Raw genomic sequence first — 12,930 nt, 5'->3', positions numbered from 1 at the left:
AGTACACGCAGCTTGCAGACTGCTCACCACATAAAGCTACTGTTTTCTAGGGCTATCTCTCTACTGACAGCTTATATTCAACATTTAGGAGAGACTAAATCATGAAGCTGTATTTATGGAGAAAAAAATGCAGTGTCATCCTCTGAAACTGTCACATAAGGTAATTCTTTGTTTCAGGAGTTTGCTGCAGATGTATTTCTGTGTTGTACTTTGACAGCTGAGAGTTAATACACATCTTAAAGTGACCGTGGTGTTCTCTCTCTTCCTGTCTGTATTTCTGGTGGTCACAGATAACAAAGGCAGAAAGTATCACTCTGTGCCATATCACCATGCTTCTATCACTGAGACCTCTTTTGTTTGATTTCTGGTTTCTGTGGTTACCATTTAGTGAAATAAAACACAGCTTCAACATGAATGACCGAGATGTCAGAAAAGCTATTAGTAGTGATTACGCAATTTATGCTTTTTATGACCTGAAAGTATTCAAAGCATTAGATTCCTCAAATGCCCAAGCAAAATTAGATGGGGGGTTTTGGGGTTTTTTGGGGTTTTTTTTGCTTGTTTGTTTTTGTGGGTTTTTTTTGTTTGTTTTGGGGTTGTTTTTTGTTGGTTTTTGTTTTGTTTTGTTTTCTTTTATTTCCTAATTTTCTGTTGTATCTTAATGTTTTTCATCAGCTTCCTCCTGTAGTCTGGAAGAGGTCCACAGCTGCCTATGCCTTTCCTCGTATATCTTGACACCATATTCTGCTGCCGTGCCCCCACCTATAAAAGGAAGAGAATGATTCCACCATAAGAAGCCACAGGAAAGTCATAGGGAAAAACCAGCATGTGTGAGCTAAGATGATGATGGATGATGCTCAGAAATGGAGAAAAATTAATAGTGGAGGAAGACAAAGGAAGCAACTGGAGGGTGTCTTGTGGCAGGAGGTTTTTTAGAGTGCCAAGAAATGGGTCTTGGATGTCCGTGTGGTCTGCCTTTATTAATCTTGCGGGCTGAGCAGTTCTGAGGAAAAGTGATTGCCTGATGGATATTTGCCATGACATCAGTGGGGTAAGGTTACAAACAATTCAGCTCGTTTAACAAGACAAATATGAGAAATCAGGAAATAAAAATGACTGGATATTGAGCCCTTTTATTCCATATAAGGAGGAACTCTGCAGTGGTTAATCTGTTTTATCAAAACTGGGAAAACCAATAGAAAGGCAAGTTTATAAGCTTAAGTGACATACATGTTCTAGTTTCACCTAATGATTTCATTGTGTATAAACTTTTTTCATGCCCAGTAGGAATAAAAAACCCAGCTCAGGAAGGGTTTCGTATCAGTCATTACGTTATTGGCTTAGGAGTTCTCAGCTTTACTACATGAGGTGGAGGGGACCAGGAGTAAGGGTGCTCATCACCGAGCTCCCAGCCCTGCTAGAACAAATTTACCATTGCCATTTGAATGTATTAAACGTTTGTCATGGATTTCAAAAGATCAGAGTAAGGAAGATTTATGGCAATTTTCAGTATGATTACTCTCAGTGTATACAAATAATTATATCTGATATGTGAGGTAGATTTTTTTTTTCTTGGCTGACCAGTAAGTCAAAAAGCAACACTTCATTGATTAGTAGTTCCTCTCCCTCTCTCTGCTTCCTTACTAGATTAGAAACCTACAGAAATACTTTGCTACAGACAATTTTATTTACTTTCTTTTTATTTCTTTTGTTTATCTTCCTGGTTTGATCAGAAGATTTAACTGAAAAATATCACTCATTTGATGCATAATACTACAGCAAGGTTCCTAACCTAGATAGATGTGTGTTACTACTGCTTCTTCACCAAATTACTTTATCTCCAATCCTGATTTAATTCTCAAGGAATAATTTTGTATGTGTGGATGGTTAGATTCAGAAATTTACTCTCCGTTCACATGTTTTGATTCTTTTATAATTCTCTCTTGCCCTTTGGCTAGCTACTTCCTCTCGAGTCTTCCTCATCTAACATCTTCAGATATTAAAGAGAGGAGAAAGGGAGCTTCTAGCCTCCGCTGAATGTCATGTATGGAACTGGGTTTTGAGGGATTATTTTGGTCATTGAATCTTTCCATACTTAAATCACCATTTTGTCTGGGGGAATCTCTCCTAACATGTTGAAACATAAAGCTGCTCACTCTGTTGAAATCTAGTCAGGTCACATCATTGTGATGTAAAGAATTGCTGTAATCATGTTCTACAAATGTGGAAATACAGCCCACACAGACAAATAGCAACAGATCCAGACTCTGGTCAAGAGCACTAAAACAGAAGGTGTTAAATACCTTGAGTTACTGAAAACTTCATAGGAGATGATTCTGCTCTCGTTTGGAGCTCAGCCCTGCCAGTAGAAATGCTGGATACTTAAGGGAAAGTATCTTTGTAATTCTGCCAATGAGAAACTGTGAGGGATTTGCCAAGAGGGGAAAGCTTGCTATTGAGCACATCCTGCAGTGAGAGGCAGTGATTTGTTATATTCCAAGGGTGCCTGAGGTGGTGAGCCTGAGGAGGAATAGCTGTATGCAGTCACAGGTGCCTGAGCCTTTGCCCTCACACAGGAGCTCAGTGCTGGCGTGCCCTGTTGCTGTGTTGATGCTGACCTGTTGTTTCACAACTATTCCATATATCATAATCCATGATATTTCAGTGGTGCAGTTCCTGCCCTTGGGTCTGGTTCTGCAAGGTGTTTTAAGGACCAAATTTGAAATTTTATTTTTCAGTGCAGGGCAGAAGGATAATTTTCATACATTTATCAAAAGTGGAACCTCTCCAAATTAGACATGGAAGTCAAGAGGAAAAAAACATTTCCAGTGTAGCAAATGGCTTCAAACTTCTCAAGATGGGTTGTCTGTTCCTTCAGTTCAGCAACACCAGGACTCAGTGCTCTCTGCAAAATTGGATCTGAAAGCTGTGTTAGCTCCTGAGTTAACTAACTCAAGGATAATTAACTCAGAGTTAATTAACACGCCAAACACATGTTACTGTGGCTGTACAGCTACAGAGATCCCATTATGGTATTGGGATATATTTACTTCCACTACAGCACCGTGGACACATCCATTAAATTTATCACAGTCTTAACCCTCTCTTTTAGATGCCACATTGATTCAGTTTACCCTGTGTCACATTGTAAAGCTCTCCAGAATCTGGAAACCTTTTCTTAACTTCCTTCTGAAACCTTCCCAAGGCTGCAGTGGCATGAACACTAGACCTATTGTCTATACACAGGTAATAACTCCCTACTGCAATCTTGACAGTCATCTACTTGTACAAGAGGATTGATGATGGGAAGAAGTTGATGAGGAGAAAAGGTGGAAAATATTGTAATTGCTTTGAACATTATTGCAAGAGTTTTTAGAAGGGGGAAAAGACATTTTAAAATTATTTTGATCTAAAATACTATAAAATATTGTAAGGAAGAGGACTACTACTGTGAAATATTTTGTTTATTTGTAGAGATTAATTATTCTTGAATGCCGTGATGGTAAGTGTTCGGTCAGCTCTGATCAAATGGCTGAAAGCCAAGAGTTATTTCCTACCCAAGTTTCACTTAGGCAGACAATCAAGGGCATTATCCCAATTATACAACAATTATTTTGGGAGAAGAATGTACCATTTGAATCCATAAATAATGCATTTCATCATCTTAGCATTGTGAAGGGGGGCACTGGAGCTTAGTAACTGCAGACTTCTGAGAAATTGCTTTGTAGAGATTTTCAAAGATGCCATCATGGAGGCAGGTGTCTGGCTCCTGGAAGTCAGATGGCAAATGGATATTGTTTAAGTTCTTCTGGATTGCTGCTTTTTGTCCGAGTGCCACCACTGCTGCATGGTCTGTTGTGTACTTTGGGGCAAAATGGGCTCACAGTCAGAGCTGCTGCTTGGGCCTTCCCCTACATTTCCAGTGACAGACACTACCAGCTCCTCTCTTGGCAGACTCACACCCGTCCTCCTTGTTCAAAGTAGCTCAGTGTAATGCTGGAGATGCCGGTTATCCCTACAGACAGTCACTCACACCATGTTCTCACAGACAGACCTGAGTTTTTCATGTTGGACCTTCCACTTCTGAACATGATGGCTTCCCCCAAGCAGTTCTATAGTAATCCATGGAGTGCCAACAGGGAAAGTTTTAGTGTGATATTCACCCTAGACAAGTAATTTAATCTGGAGTCTATAGGTGTTTAGTGGGAAGAGTAAAGTATCCAGAAATGATGAGTTAAAAGCTCTTAAATAAAGCAGAGTAATATCATGTTTTAAAAGACTATGTCTTAATGCGCAGGAGTATCAATTACATTGGCATGTCCTGATTTTTTTTTTTTTCCTGAGCTTTAGTACTTGCTATATATTATATGATTCTATTTAATTCTTAATTCTTATTATTGATTCTAATTAATTCTTAATTCTTGCTATATATTATATGATTCTATTTAATTCTGAACATTTGGTTGCCTGTATTCCTTGTGTCCTTTAGCTTTCCTGAATATGAAAGTGGAGGTAACAGTTGAGTGAAACACTTGGAATACGGACTTCAAGATGCAGATTTTTTACGTATTTATACAAGTAAATGCCTCATCTTTACTTTGTCTGTTCTTGTTAAGGTACTAAACTCTCTTTCCTCCAGCTGAGGTTTCCAGAATGTAAAAACATCTCTTTACCTCTGCTAATGCATGCAAAACTGGCCAGCAGCATTGCTTGGCCATGACATTTCTAGAGTAAACAAATGCCAGCTCACTTACTTGTCTTGGTTTTTCAGTTTGTGAGGTCCATGGCAAGGTCTGTAGGAGGGCATCTTCCCCCACCAGATGAGAGCGTATCTGTTGCTCGTCAGCTGACGAAATAACTCAGGGCATCTCACATCTGCTCACCTAAGCCTTGGTGCAATGACTCAATGAAGACAGTTTGCCCTGCAGTGAGTTATTTCAGCACCATGGAATTGATGCTGTTAGGTGACAGTGAACATCTTGCTGTGGAAGCACATGTAGAAAGATAAGCTGGAATTTCTTACTGACAGACGCTTCACTTTACAAACTGTAAAAGCTATACCAAACTTTCACAAAGCAGAAATCTTCTGCACATTCCCTGGAAACATGTGGAGCTTTCTCCCCGAAGTCATGACACCAGCTCTTTGTGCTTCCTCTGCTGGGGATTGAGTGAAAGGACTCTGTGTATACTATTGTCATTTCAGTGGTAAATTTTTAATCTAAACTATTTCTTTGCTATCTTTAATACAGGTACCCTAATCTTGTGCACTGTTTCATGTAATCTGCTAGTGGTTCTTTTATACTGTGTAATAAGTAACTCTGTTGAAGGCCTTTTTACTCTTAATCTCCTATCTATTCAATAAGTCATGCATTTTATAAGAGACCTCATCTACCATTCTTGACAGCTTTTGGGCTGAAGGGATTTAGGTGTGAGCTTCCTAAATTTAAGCTGCTGCCAAAAATCTTAGCCAATGGCAGGGCTTGTCTGAAGCTCCCATTCGACCCATAACTAGGTCAAATAGGAAAAATGGGAGAATGCTTTCTAGCTCAAATCTCTGACCAAGATTTCAGTTCAAAAGCTCAGATTTGTGTCTCACCCACCTTTCCTGACTTCTCTGGGCCCAGTGACAAGAACATCCTGTTATAACCTAGGTCCTAACTGGGATTGTCTTGCTATCTTCAGTGAAGCTACTGCAGAGGTTTTTTTTTGTTACTAAGGGAGTATAATTTACTGAATAAATTTTGATGAGACAAATGAAAGCCAGCAGAAATTAAATGTGGAGTTTATAGATTGGAAGATTGCTCCTAGGTCTAAAGTGCCATGTAAAAATGTTTTCTGTAAGACACTGGGGAACACCCAAATCCACAGAAAGGGAAAGGATAAAAGTCAGAGCTTCATCCCATTTAATTTTTAGAGATTTTTCTCTATTATGAATATTACTTATCTGTTATATTCATAGTTGAAGAGTTTGTATTCATAACTTCTTTCAGTCATCAGCTCCTTAGCTCTAGAGTAGACTTTTCCCCAGTGTGTTCAAATTAATATATATAATATTTCCCATATGCAAGTATAAGATGCACACACTACTTGGTTCCTCAGACACTATTTTCTAGTGAAGTACTGAAAATTCAAGTACTGAAGAAATTTTTTTACCTGTAGTTTTCAACAACTGAAATCACAAAACACTGATACCTCTACCAGTGATGATACACTGGTATCATACATACATACATACTATGTAGTATGTATGTATGATATGTAGGAAATAAATATTACACCTGTTCTAAGTTTTAGAAACAATGTACATGGTTTGTAAATTTTCATCTGGTTTTGCTTTATATTGATAAATCAAGCCTTGCTTTTGATGATATCCAGACAAAAACGAGAGAACATATAGTTTATGTAGATTAAGATGAAGCTTGTTTATAGACATTAAGAAAAAATTTCAAATATAAGACCCCATTCAAGACTTGATTTCCTGAAGATCTCTCTACCCCACTGAAGTTAGTGGGATATATTCTCTGACAGCTGCCCTATCTGAGTATGGATACTTAATTCTTCCATGTACTCAAAAGTTTCAAAGAAGGTTCAGGCATTCTTTGGAAAAATGGAGACAAATGCTGTTGATTGGCCATGCAACAGTCAACTGTATTTTGTACTGATAGGCTGACCTATCTCTAACCAAAATATTCACGGAGCATCTCTGAACAGTTTCAGCAGTCATCCATTATAGATTCAGGCCATGGTTTGCAGTCTCTATTCATACTTGTTTTGATTCAGAGCAGCAAAAACCTATGCTTTGCAGCTTAAGAGAGTAAACCCAAATGCCACAAACCCAGTGGGAAGAGAAGGCTAAGATTCCATCCCATGTGGAAAAGTCTGACTCCTTGCTCTGTGCCCATGCTCTTCCATCCATTTCATGCTGGATCCTCCTCATATGGCCAGGCATGAACCTACGCCTGTAGGTTCTGAGGTCCTGTAGGGCATGAAAGTGCAAAAAGAGAAAAGTGAAAAAAACAAGGGGAAAAACAACTGATATCAAGGGACAACAAATAACAATAATTAACAGGCTACAGAACAGCCTGCCTCCATATTCACAATTAGAGGGAGAATACTGACCTCTGCAGACCTTTGGTTTGACATATTTTACCTACTTTCAAGTTATTATCCTCAGATCTGGAGATGGTCAGAATGAAACTGTACATTTGTGCAAAATTTGCTCTCTAAGAAAGGTCTTCTACTAACTTCTGGAGGTGAGAATTTGGTGATGCTTCAAAGTGAGAGAATTTACTTTTCTCTCTTTGCAAAATGCATGACTTCACTGATTGCTTCTTCTTTTGTGAATATTGATAAAAGGAGTATGTATTTTAAGAGTGCATGAAATAAACAGTAGAGGAGGTAATTGAAAGCTGCTCCCCTGCTTTCCAGGATGGAAGGAGGGAGTACAGCTGCCCTTTACTGCAGGGAGACATTGCTGCTTCTCATTCCTGCGCTGTCCCTTGTTTAACCCATCCTAGGACTTTTTGTTTAATGAGAAAAATATCCAAAGCCAAGTGCTGTATGCTGTGGAGCAGATTTTTTTCTTGGGCAGCTCTCTGCCTTAGGCCACCTCTCATGAAATTTGGCACAAATCGGTTTTAATTGCACTTTCAAATGGGTTTATCATTTGGGAGGATGGGAACTTGTGTTGTGATGGATTATTGTGACCAAAATACATGCTGTCTGTCAGTCTGCAGAGGAGTGTAGAGCAAAATCATGCTCTCTTCATATGGAACTTTTTCTCTACTACTGATACTGTTCTCTATTCCTACAAAGCCAGGATCCCTCTTCTGTCTGGGCTATTATGATGTTTTGTGTACTTCATCCCTCTGACAGAAAACAAACAAGTTTGTGGAAAACAATCTGTGGAAAGAAACTTGGAAAATACATTGTTTTTATCCATTATCCAGTGACAAAGTTATTTTTTTCTCATATTAAAGTAGCTCACAGCATGACGTTCTCACCCTGAATAAACTAATGTCATAAACAAAACATGAAAACGTAACACACTCTGCAAAAGAAGTGGATTTTCTACCCAGCTATCTATCTACAAGCTTAAGAGGTGTACAAAACGTCTACCCAAATTTGGCTGATTTTGGGATGTGAGTTTTGCTGGAAGAGAGAAATAAATACTAGGACTTGTTGCACATAAACTGTGCAGTTGTATGGGCTTCACTGCTGCAGGACGTCATGGCATAACACGACTCCTCAAAGTTTTTGTCAGCATTTTATTTCATGAGAACAACTCCCAATTTTTTTAAAAATGGAATATTTAAGTGGTTTTATTTTTCTTTACATTTTAAAGAATGCAGTAAAAAAGTAACCATGATGAAATGTATCAGAGCATTTTGATGATGTTCCCATTCACAGTGTCAGCATTTTGCCTTGAGATGATCGTCAAAGCTGGTGTTCCATGCTCTGATTAAAGCTAGAAGAAAACAGCAGTAATTAAAGACAGTTCACACAGGAAAACTGCTGCAGGTTTGCAAGTTTAGTAAAACATTAGAACAAGCTAAATGCTTCTCTTTGTTTGAAATGGCTAATAAAATTTCGATGCAAATGTAGCCAGATTTGCTGTAGGTCTGAGTAGCACTCAGAACTGCCTCCCCAGGAAGCACTTTCCAGGCTGAGGGGTATCCCTAACTTCTGTTTTGGAGGGATGCTAATGAGGGCAGGACCTCCCATCTTGTCCCAGCACTGCGCCTTTACATTCTGCTTGTTGGTATCTCAGATTCTGAGGCTTCTCCTTTATTCACAGTTTGAGAAATGAAAGTCTGGGTGAGCCTTAAGGTTATGTTTTGTGAAGGTGATGGGAAAGGAGGAGCTGCTGGGAAATAGGGGTTTTTCTCAAGTTTCAGTTTTTCAGGAACGTGTTTTGTGCATCCCATGCTGCAGAGCTCATAGTCCTGTTATGGCTTGTGAACCCTGAATTCATGATAAAAGCTTTTTTAAGTGAATCTTGCAAGAGGTTTGTCAGTTAGAAATCATTAAAGAGAAAGATCCCTTCTGTGATCCTACAGCAAATTTACCAACTTTGCTCTTTGTAGCATCAAGTACATTTCCTATCTGTAGCCACAGGTGCTGGCATCAGCTACCTATTAAATTGCCCAGTGTATTTATTGTTTGAGTCAGGGGGCCAGAGTGAACAAGTGAAAGGTAGGTTCTGCCTAACTTGCAGCTGAAGTATTTTGGAGGCATTTTCCTAGTTCCCTGGGTTTGCCTGGGGCTGTGTTTAATGATCTGTTACTTGACCAAATCAAAAAGCTCTGCCTCTGTGTGAGGGTCTGCCAACTGCAGCCAACAAAAAACCTGTGGTTAAAATTACATCTGTTCCTCCAAATGAAAGCGAATAATTTTGTTTGATTGCTTTACCTTTAGGCACAAGGTATTTTCAATTAATAAATAAACAAGAAACAAATAAACTTTAGCTAAGACACGTGAAACACTAATTTTGCAGACAGGTGATCCTTCTGAAGACCACAGAACATCTATATTGTAGTTACCTGCTATTATTGATTTATCTTACAGCAACAGCTAAAAGCCTCCACTGAGACTGGAAACAGAATTCTGTGCTATACCACAGTGAGAGGCAGCTTCTGCCCCAAAGGATTTATTACTTCAACAGAGAGGGGGAAATAACAGCAAATGTGCAAGGAGCCTCTAGGAAACATGAAACTCTCACATGTGACCCTCTGTAGAGCTCTGTAGAGTGCTCTTTAGGAAGAGCTTTGGTTCCTTTGGTTTCCAGAAAGAGTCAGAAGCAGCCCTCATCTGTCATGTGCTGCTAAGGAGAAACATGACACTGATATTTTGCTGCAGAAGACAGGAGTTTAGGTGTTAACTCCATAGATATGCTGTGAAAACTGCAGCCAGTTTCTATCACCTTGATCTCTTACTTGTAGTCACACTAATTAAAAACCCATATTAAATGTTTTTCTGCTCAGGGACTGTAGCTTGCATGTGCTAACTAGAACGATGACTGTAATATTTTTCAGATTCACATGTGATTTCAGCTGAGTTCTCTGTCACACAGGTCCTGGGAACAAGTTACAGTTTAGGAGCAGGATTTCAATTTTTATCATACTAGAAAAATCCATGGCTTAGCTAACTGGGAGTGACACAAGCATCAGTGACTACTAGTGACTGAGAAAGGTCCAGCATTTGAATCTCATTTACCAGGTATAAATGCTCAACTGCTTTTACCCTGTGCTCGTGGACAATTTAATGCCTACAGAAAGTTATAGGTCAAGCAAGAAAATATAGATTCTCCTTGTGCTGGGAATGGGTAAAGGGATGGACTCACAGAGCATGTAAAAACATATCTTTGAGTAAAAGGTGACTTATTTCACAAACGGCCTGATTCAGAGGGTACAAGAGTGTTTTCAACAGGATTTCTAATCCTGTGAGTCACCATTTGAGCTGTAGAAGGGTCTTGGAAGTGCCTGTGCTCAGTTTGGAGGTGAGAGTGGCTTCTTCCATTGTAGCTGGAGCGACAGGTGTACAAACTGTGCAGCTTCCACACCTGCCTCACCCATCACCATCCTCCAGCTTTCATGATGTAAATAAGCACCCAGAGCCTGTTCCAATGCAATCCAGGAAGGCTTCATCATGTCTTGGCCCCAAAGAGGATAATAAGTCCCCACAGTGCCACTTACTGCAGCTCAGTAGCTCCTCATCCACACAAAGATGTTGAGCATATGGAAAAGCTTATCCTGCCTGTAGCTCCCACGCCGGTCTGTCCAGATGCACATGTAGCATCACAGATTTTCAAGAGAATCTAAAAAGAACACCTTTGGGAAATGCAGGGAGTCAGGACATGCAGTACTCACGCTGGAGCAAGTGCTGGAGTCAGATATAGACAGGCATGGACTTTTTTTCCAGTCCTGGCCTCCAAGCATTATCTTGTGTGCCTTTAGTGTCAAACTCCTGTTCATGGCGATGGCATTTTCTTTGGAAATCAGTACTGGGGACTTTACCAAAAGCTGAAGAAAATGATATTTTTCTGTTCCAGCATGAATATTAACTTTTGAAGTGGTAATCACCACCAACAACTTATTGGCAAGAGCAACACAAAAATGTAATAAGGCAATTGGGACCAGGTGAGAAATAATAAAGCTGGAATGAAAGGAATAAATCTAAAATTTATTATGAGGATAATTTACTTTTTTTTTAAACATGTAGAAACAACAAAAGATGTAGAATGGCTAAAGCTTTTATGTTGAGTAAGAATTAATGTGACCAGACTGACACTGACCAGACTTGCAACAACTGTCTTTTATTAGATTTTATAAAAGCTTTAAATTTGGGGGGCTTTATTATTGCTTTCCTTAGCAAGAGCAGAGAACTACAAGACATTTATCTAGAGTCTGTTTCCGTGAGATAACAACTTTACTTATTCAGTTTCAAATTTGATGTAGTGTAGAAAAATATTTGTGCTCACCTTGTCATATTTAGTTGATGTGTGTTACCCAATTATCTTCTGCTACACACTGTTCTGGATGGAGCTCAGTCCCTGCTGACCAATACATGTTGTTTTAAATAAGTTCTAACTCCACATGGTAAACTTCTGCACCTTGTAGGTAACTCATTGACTGTCAGGAACAAGAAGTCCATTTATGTGTTTTCAAATCCAAATCTACCAAAATGTCCATGTCCAAACAGCATAAACAATTAGGTTAACCTACAATATAATTCATTATATTGATGACTTAATAGAGGGAGAGCATTCACCTTCTTATCGGGATGATAAAATCATGATTTTCTCATCTGGCTCTTTGCATATTTCCTGTAAACTGTCACCAGGGTTCAGGTTCATTTCTCTTGTCTCTCAAACTCACTTAGATGCCTTTCCTTCAGCAGAATCCAAATAAGTCAATGGAATATGTGGCTTCTTTCCTACACAAAAAACTGTTTGCTTGTGGGAGATGATTTATTATTTTGTTACCCTTTGGTGATCTGTCAAGAGGATTACAGCCAGACATTTCTCATCCATTTATATTTAATAAGAAATAGCTATTACCAAGACTGGGACTTTCAATAATTGTGTATTTCCTGCTTCCATTTGTTTTTCCTTATCGCTGCTTTCCTGTAACTCTCACATTACCCAGTAATAATGCACTAATTGATTTTGAAGTTGTAAATAGTAGACATAACTTGTGAGTGCTTTTGATTCAATACAGGAACAGCAAGGCTCCTGGTAGCTGAGAAACACTTCATAATAGCAGATTTTTATATGTTTATTCATACTGAATTACACACTATTGCTTAGGCCCTTCAAATGGCCTTGCTGGACTTTCATAACTATCTTGGAATAAAATTTGTCTCTTGAATACCAGTTATGGTGTCAGAAGCCCATCCTAAGCAGCTCACCGAGGACTTTTGCACTTTCTGAGAAGTTCATTAAAACATTGATATCAATTCTCATAAATTTTAGAATAGTGCATTTTTATTTCAGTAAAAGCTAAGCACCACAAAGAGGTAAGTTACTGTTAGCAGTTACTCTAAAACAGATTGGTTTGGATACTCTTCAAAAATCAATTTGCACCCATTTAAAAATACTGTGATAATGAATTGCATTAATTGTTAATGTTTACTTTCAGTCTCATTACAGAGCCAATCCTAAATCTTTCCCACAGAACAACCAATTGGCACTATGTGCTGAGAAGAGAAAAGCAAGGATCCTGAGTGTAATTATTTGTTTGTAATGGCTCAAGACCCATTACTTACTTAGGAGAGTGATTTTGTTCACATGTTCAAACTCTTGCAGCTCACTGGCAAAGGCCCCTGGCAGATTTATGTGAGCTGCTCACTTTGAATCCACAGGATCTGTGTAGACCAAGTAGCAGGGCCAAAATTACTTAAGAAGCATCAGCTGTCATGTTCTGACACTGT

The sequence above is a fragment of the Pyrgilauda ruficollis genome, unplaced genomic scaffold (assembly GCF_017590135.1).
Source record: "Pyrgilauda ruficollis isolate IOZ18807 unplaced genomic scaffold, ASM1759013v1 scaffold4, whole genome shotgun sequence".
Lineage (NCBI taxonomy): Eukaryota > Metazoa > Chordata > Aves > Passeriformes > Passeridae > Pyrgilauda > Pyrgilauda ruficollis.
This window is presented reverse-complemented; position numbering follows the sequence as displayed.